Genomic DNA, 8,624 nt, shown 5'->3' with positions numbered 1-8,624 from the left:
GCAAATTGCATCAGATGTCAGGCAAGATGGTGCCAGATTGGGCCCGGGCAATCTGCCTGTACAGACTGCCTTGCTCCTGACGTCTCAAGTTACACCCCATGCCCATCTTGAAGGGCCATTTATACTAAAAGAATGTTCCTAGTCTATCTTATTTATTTAAACAACCCAGTTAAACCTGAACAACGAGAGGGATTATTTGCAATACAAGAGTTCAACAGTATAGTGCAACTCTACATCATGTTGATAAGATGGAGCCTGGAATCCATGCGAAGAAAGGTCGTAGAGCTCTGATTTTAAAGAATTGTTCCTTGTGCCAATGATCCCTCATATGCTTTCCTTATAACAGTCCTGTAAGATAAATGGAGCACTTTGAATTTTTTCTATGAAAAATGAGGTCTAGTTAGTGTGAAAGGTAGAATACAGCACAAGGCCATAAAAAAGTCACAATAATCAGCGTTTATACAACACTTTAAGGTTTGCAAAGTGCTTTACAAATACTATCTTATTTAAACTTTGAAACAATACTGGGAGCTGTTGTTGTTAGTCCCATTTTATAGATAAGAAAACTAAGGCAAACAAAGGATAAGTGACTTGCTTTGAGTCACATGCGAGGAAGTGTCTGAGGTTGGATTTGAACTCAGGTCTTCTTGACTCTGAGCCCACTGCTCCATTTGCTGTACCTTCGAGGTGCCTGTGTTTTCTTCTAATTGCAAGGTGCTGTCTATACTCCTGCCTCAGTCTCTAGGCAACCCTTTTAAAAAGAGGCCCCTGTAATCAAAAGATTGGTGACAAGGTTTTGTTGGAATGCCTCCAGCTACTGGGGAATCAAATGTAATTACAATTAACCCACTATAGTTCATCTTGAAGAATATGGTCACTCACAGGTGGTCGCATCTATACATAAGGAGAAAGCAGGGACTGAGCTCCCTCACTAGTAACTCTTAGATGAAGTGATATATCACAAAAAAGAATCAAGAAGTTACCAACACATGCTATTTTGAAACTATTCTCTAAGAGTTTTTGCATGTGCCTCATATATAACCCTTGATTCCTCAACTCAATGTCTTTAATCTCTGGGTGTAATCATATTTTGCTATCACCATATTGAACGTGAGTGCATCTCATAAGGAAGCAGTGATAATAATGGCTAACTACCTAGGGGAAAGCAGAGAAATACAGGGAGAATTTATATGTACAAGCCTTGGAGTGGGAGCCTGGGTTTGAATCCTAACTTTGCCACTTGAGATAATTGGGAAATCACTTAAAATTTGTGGGCCCCAGTTTCCCTCAATTTAATCCATGTTCCAGATATTTCCTCGGCTCTAGGGATAAAAAGAGGTGGCATAGCATTGTGAAGTTCCAAGTCAGTCACAAGCATTTATTGAGCGCTTAACGTGTGCCAGGTACTGTGCTAAGTGCATGGAAATGCCCAAATATGGCACCTGTCTTCAAGGAGCTCACATTCCAAGGAGACACATGAGAATAACGATGTACACACAAGGTATAGGCAGTGTACATGGAAGATGATCATTGGAGGAAGGTGTTAGAAACTTGAAGGCCTGGGGAAGGCCTTCTACAGAAGGTAGGATATGAGCTATGACTTAAAGGAAGCCGTGGAAATAATGTGAAGGAAGAGAAAGAAGGATAAGGGACAGCCAGTGAAGAAGCACGTAATTGGGAGGAGTATTGTGTGAGAGGAATGGCAAGTGGGCCACTGTATCTAGATCATAGAGAGCAGGAAAGAAACCAAATGAAGAAGAATGGAAAGTTAAGAAGAGACACATTTGTGAAGAGCTCGAGCTCAAAAGAGGATTTTATATTTGACCCTGAAGGCAATGAAAGAGCCACTGGAGTTTAATGAGTGTGTGTATGTGGGGGGGTGGTGGTGAGGGCATGGAAAGACCTGTGCTTCAGGAAAATCACTTTGACAGCTGAGAGAAGGATGGGGAAGATTTGAGGCAGAGAGACCAACCAGGAGGACAGTCAGTAACCTAGATATGCAGTTGTGAGTGCCTGGATCAGGGCGGCAGCTTTGTGAGGGGAGAAAAAGGGATGTATGGGAGAGATGTTGTGATGGTAGAGATGGCAAGGTATGACAACAAGTTGGAAATGTGAGAGAAAGGAGTTGTGGATGACATCAAGTTTGTGAGCTTCAATAACTAAGAGGATGGTGGTTCCTGGAGAATAATAGGGAAGATAGAGGAAGGGGAGGTTTGTGGGGAAATGTGATAAGTTCTGCTTTGGACATGTTGAGTTTGAGATGCCCTTGGGATATCAAATTTGAGCTATCCAAAAGCACTTGGTGATGCGGGATTGGAACTCAGGAGACAGATGAGAGCTAGTTATATAGATTGGGAATCTTCTGCATAGAGATGATAACTAAACCCATGGGGTCAGATGAGATCATCAAGTGAAACAGTATAGAGGGAGGAGAATACGGCTTAAGATAGAGCCTTGGGAATACCCCTGATTAGTGAATATGACCTGGATGAAGATTCAGCAACGGACACTGAGAAAAAACAGTCAGGCAGTAGGAGGAGAATGAAATGGCAGCAGTGTCAAGAAAATCAAGGCAGAGAAGAGTATTCAGAAGAAGAGGGTGACTGACAGTGTCAAAGACTGGAGAAAGGGGAAGGAGGATAGGGGCTAAGACAAGGCCATTAGATTTGACAATGAGAAGATTATTCATAACTTCAGAGAGAGAAATTTCAGTTGAATTATAGGTCTGAAGCCAGATTGCAGAGTTTAGTAGCCAGTGATTAGAAAGGAATTAGAATCACCAGCTACAATGGCATTCTCGAGGAATTTAGCTGAGAAAAGGAGGATATATCTAGAATGATAACTAAAGGGGATGAAATGAAGATTTTTTAGGATGCATGAGACATCAATGTTTCTATAGGAAAGGCAAAGAACCAATAGAAAAGACTGAAGGAGAGAGAGAGAGAGAGAGAGAGAGAGAGAGACAGAGAGAGAGAGACAGAGAGACAGAGACAGAGAGAGAGACAGAGACACAGAGATACAGAGACAGAGAGAAACAGAAACACACACACACACACACACAGAGGGAGAGAGAAAGCAATAGATTGGAGAAGATAACAGAATGGAATTGGGTTTATAACTTGTGCATGAAGAGAGTTTTATCCTGTCAAAGAGAAGAGTCTCCTCTTCATGGGAGAGGAAAATGAAGTAGGGGATAGTGGGAGATTTGTGAGTGATGTGAAAAGAGAAAAGATCTTTCTCAGCAAATACCCTCAATTTGTTTGTTGAAGTATGAAGTTAGGTCGTCGTCTGAGAGGGTAAATAGAAGAAGGTCATAGAAGCAGGAAGAGGGAATGAAATTATTTGGAGGAGGTGCTATGTGTTGAATGGGCTAGTTAACTGCCAGGGGTAAAAATTGGCTTGCTATGGTGAAGACACTGCTGAGGCTATGCAACAGAAATATGTCATTGGTTCAGTTAGGGTGGTTTCATGATTTTCTCCAATTCCATTTAGCAGCATGTGATGAGGAGTGAAAGAGAGGAATGAGGAGAGCAATCAGTGTTGGGGGTTTGGCCAGACATGATCAGCAATAGGACAAAGAACAAAAAAGGAATTGAAAACAGAAGACGGTATAGAGTTGAAGTGATTAACCAAGCATTTGGGATGGAGAAGGAAGAAGAGCATCTCCGGTGCAGGGGTGATGGTCTGCAAAATAACTGTGGGCTGGAGAGATCGGAGGTTATGGTGTAGATGACGAATAGTGTTTGGAGTTGTAAGACAGAGAGAAAGATGGAATGATAAACTATTTTAATAATCTAATCATAATAAATTTCACAGCTCATAAATTTGAAATTAGAACACATATAGGTGATGGCAAAAGCAATTGTAAGACCATTTCTGTATGTAACCAAGGTGGAGTGGAGGATAGAGTGCTCTGGACTTGGGTTCATGAAGAGTGAATGTGTTCAAATCTTTCCTCTGGCACTTACAGGCTGTATGACCCTGACCCTTCAAATATCTGGGCCTCTATTTCCTCATCCATAAAACAAGGATGTTGGATTAAATGACCTTTCCGTTCCCTTTTAACTCCAGACTTATGAAGCTATAAATTCAAAAAAGCCATGCTCTGGAGCCTGGTTACATTACTTAAAGAAGAAGAATGTGATATGGTAGGGATCTGCCCTCCACATTTACCTGTTGGGAGGGTAAAGATCTATTATATTTGATCAAACCTTGTCTTTTACCACTACCTGCTGTTAATAACAAAAACAAAATGGTCCCTGCCTTCAAGGAGTTTACATTCTTTTTTCCCCAATATTGGGTTTATTGCCATTTCTGGAAGCCTTGCGGCAGATAGCTGAGCCAGGCCTTTGGGGATGGGGGCTTCTCCATGTGACAGATAGCTGATGGAGGCTTTCAGGGATAGGGGTCACTTCTCCAGGGGCATGTAGTTGAGAAGTTTCTCTCTCTGGTCTATGCGGGCTAGCAGCATCTGAGGGCATCAGTAACACTTCAGGCCCAGCACATCCATAGCATTCCCTTTGGTATACTCTACCTGCAGCAGCCCCAGGTAGGTTTCCCACTTGTTGCCCACAATCTTGCTGTCCATGAAGCAGCACACCAAGATGATCATGGTGAGGGCAAAGAGGCAGAAGCACTGGCGGTGGGCACATGCTTGGACGTCCCTCCTCTTCTGCCCCTGCTCTGGCCATCAAGAAGTTTACATTCTAATGGAATGGAAATGAATTGTAAAATAAGAGGCTTAATTTGTATGATCCTTTAGACCCTTAGGATCAATTACTCTGCTATTCTCTTACTTTTTCTTTCATCTGAGTGGATTTGTGATAGATTTATGCTTGCAATGACAGAATTTTATATTTAGACAGAACCTCAGAAACCATCTAGTTCTTGTATGTATGTATGTATGTATGTATGTATGTATGTATGTATATATAACTGTCCCACTCTGAGGAGAGTGGAGCAACCTCAGGCCCCAACTTCCTGTTTACTCCTGTCAGGTATGAAAGTCTCCATTAGATAAGAATGGGGGACAAGTGGCTAGAGCTATATATTCTGCCTCCTTTTGGTTCATGTAATGACAGTCCTTCCTTCCTTCCTTCCTTCCTTCCTTCCTTTCTTTCTTTCTTTCTTTCTTCCTTTCTTCCTTTCTTCCTTTCTTTCCTTGTTTCTTTATCTTTATTTTCACAAAACTCTAACTGAAATTTAGCATTTCCTTCAACTTAGGATGTAGACAACAAACATTATTCTGAGAATTGGTCCGTAGACTTTACCACATTACCAAAGGGGTCCATGACACACACACATAAACCCATTAAGAATCCCTGTATTAGTTCAACTGCTGCTTGAATTGAGATTACCTTCTCCAGCATTTGTGACCTAAGAACATACATCTTGTCTTTAAGGACCTCCAGTTTAAATATCTACATTGTCCTCGATAGATATGTTACCTGGGACCCATTCCTAAAGAACATGAGTTAAAGTTACATGTTCCTTCTGTGAAGTTAGGAAATACTAAGACAGGGACGGTAATGCAGCAAATGATTCAAATTTCTCCCAACAGAAAATGGGGCAGTTGCAGTCATGATCCTTTCAGAAAGAAACAGGAAATTCTATCATCACAGAAAACCTGTGATCAAGACGTTGAGTCAGCTAACTTTATGGTTCTTTTTCCTTTTGAGAACAGGTGGAAACAACTCCAGTTGATCAATTACAAATGACTTGAGCTCTCTGGCCTTATTTGGCCATTTGACTTTGACCATGTTGTGATCACTTTAGGAGCTTCTAACCGATGATTAGAGACCAGAGGAAGGATTTATCATTTCCCCATTCTTGCTTTGGAATCATGTAGAGATCTCACGGATAGTATCAAGTAAGCAATAATTAGTTTGGCACTCAACTTCAACAAGGCTCAGTGTCTAGATCTGATTACCTATGAGCACAAGTGAGCATTCATACTTTGGGTCAGCTCAGATGCCTGAAAAGAAGCTTTTCTGGAACCCTGACAATCCTAGTGAATAAACTTGCACAATTCCAGGCAATTCATCTGGAAAGGCTATTATGTAAACTAATGAGGGGCACTGCTGAAAATAGGCACATATTTTCTGTGCTAGGTCACTGTATTCTAGTGAAGGAGCTGGCATTTCATCATGGAGATATGTCCCTTGCCACATGGTTGACATTTTCAAGCTTCAGTCTCTTCTTTCATACTTCAATCCACTCTTGATTAATGAGCTTGGTTATCTTGAAGGTGGCATGGGTTTGACCTGAGCTATATACTTATACATAGCCTTTGAGTCAGAGCAGAACTTGGCACTTTCCTGATTCATTGTCCCCATCCACTGATCTGATTATCTGACACTCCACAAGGGTAGTTTTACTAGTTTTCTCTTATGAGTACACAAGAAGCAGAACAGTTTCATTTACAATTTAGTGGAAACAGGCTGACTTGCACCTGCGTTCATAAAATGTAACGATACCTTCATTGGAGAAAGTCTTTCTGTATTACAACACTGCCTTTAGTAGGGCTCCAGATGGGGTGGCTGGGATTTGTTTCCCTGCATTATTGTGCCGTTTTCTGCCTCCTTTATCTACCCTACATGGCTTGCCTCATCCATTAACTGTTATAGTCTCTCTTTGATATTTTCCCCCGATGTCAATGCCTTAGTGAAACTATCCACCCACAAATAGCTTTCACAGTTACAGAATGTGAGGGTGGCCACTTAGCCAAGTCATACCAGAAAGGAACCCCCACAATTACATATCTGACACATTCAGCCTCTCTTAGGAGACTTTCAAAGAGAAGGAAGCCACCCCCTCTCCAGGTACCCCATTCTACTTTTGGGTAGCTCTAATGTTTCTTAAGTTTTTCTTGACATGTAGCTGAAATTGACCTCTTTGTAAATTATACCCATTGCTCCTGGTTTTGTCCTCTGGAAGCAGACAGAACAAGCTAATCCCTCTTCTATTTGAAAACCCTTAAAAATACTTGAGAACTGCTCTTTCCCCTCTGAGTTTTCTTTTCTCTAGGCTAAATGACCCGGGTTCTCCTAACCAATCCTCATATGATATAGCCCACTGGCATCCTGGTTGCTCTCCTCTGGACCCTGTCTAGCTTACTAATTTCATTATCAAATCACAATACCCATAACTGAGCACAATACTTCAGATGAGGTCTTCTGAAGTCTGGTTACAGTGGGACTATGATTTCCCTCTTTCTGAATATTATACTTTTCAAAAATGATATTCAAGGTTGCATTAGATCTTGGGTTACTAGATCACACTACTAACTTATATGGAGCTTGTAATCTACCAAAACCTCCAGATTTTTTTCAGAAAAAAAAACAGACAAAAATATAAATAACTACTATTTAACTGTGCCTTCCCAATCTTTTGCTTATAAAATTGATTGTGGCCAAATATGAGAATTTACATTTCCCCCTTTAGATTCAATACAATACTCTGTCTCAGGCATCAGAAAATGATAGCCCAAGGGACAAATCTGGCAGCTATTCATTTTTGTAAGGTAAGCTCAGAATGGTTTTTACATTTTTGAATGTAATAAAATGGTATACACATGCACAAAGACATGCACGCATATGTATGTGGGTGTGCATGTGTGATTTTGAAATGTAAGAACCATGCTTAGCTCCCAGGCTATACAAACACAGGTAGCAGGCTATAGTTTGCTGATCCCTGGTCTGTCTTATTAAGGTACTTTTGGTTCTGTCTTCTGATATCTTAGCTACCCTTACCGAATCTGATGCAGATTTCTTAAGAATGCCATCAATGCTTTTATGCAAGTAACTGATAAAGAGAATTGACGGCAGAAGCCAAAGGACAGCTGCCTGTAGTACTCCAACAGAGAACTCTTGCTACGTTGACACTCTACTCTTTGAGTCTTGCCATCCAAGCAGTTCGGAATTCATCTGAGTGTTTGAACGTCGAATCTACATCTCTCTATATCTAGAATGGGATAGTAGGGCATTCTTTATTAAAAACTCTGTTAAAATCTAAGGCAACTATAGCTACAGCATTGCCCTAATTTACCAGTTTAGTAATCCTGTAAAAAACCAAAAAAATGAATTAAGGCTAGCCTATCATGACTCCTTGAAGGAGTTCTTTGTAATCCCCACTTTCCATTCTAGATGTTCACCATTTATCTCCTGAATGATTTGTTGTAGAAGCTTCCCAGGAATGAAAGTTAAGCTCACTGGCCTAGATAGTTTGCAGGTTCCCTTCTCTTCACCTTTCTGGAAGATGGAATAATCCTTGCCTTTCTGCTTGTCCATAATCTATCACATATTACTGACCTTAGCTCAAGCATCATGTTTCCTAGTCTTTCCAGGCCCCAATGATGTCATTTCTTGGACTCATTGATTTGAATTCATCACAGGCAGAAAGGTGCTTTTTTTACTTGTTTATGTTGGGTATCAACTCTGTAAGAGTCTTTTTTTGGGGGGGTCATTACATATTTCTTTTCTATCTGCTTCTTGGAGCATTTTTCCCATTCTTTCATTTTTTTTTCTATTTTTTCAAGGAACATGTAGTCAATTAGTAAACAAGTACTTATTAAGACCTTACCACATGCCAGGAAGTGGCAGATGATGATCTAGAGAGTTCTCTTC

The 8,624-nt window shown here is 40.8% G+C and overlaps 1 pseudogene; it reads right to left on the bottom strand.

The window, feature by feature from the left end:
- Positions 1-4,408: 4,408 nt before the first annotated feature.
- On the bottom strand, positions 4,409-4,612 carry LOC118855563 (annotated as a pseudogene).
- Positions 4,613-8,624: the final 4,012 nt, after the last annotated feature.

The sequence above is a fragment of the Trichosurus vulpecula genome, chromosome 6, assembly GCF_011100635.1.
Source record: "Trichosurus vulpecula isolate mTriVul1 chromosome 6, mTriVul1.pri, whole genome shotgun sequence".
NCBI lineage: Eukaryota > Metazoa > Chordata > Mammalia > Diprotodontia > Phalangeridae > Trichosurus > Trichosurus vulpecula.
This window is presented reverse-complemented; position numbering and strand designations above follow the sequence as displayed.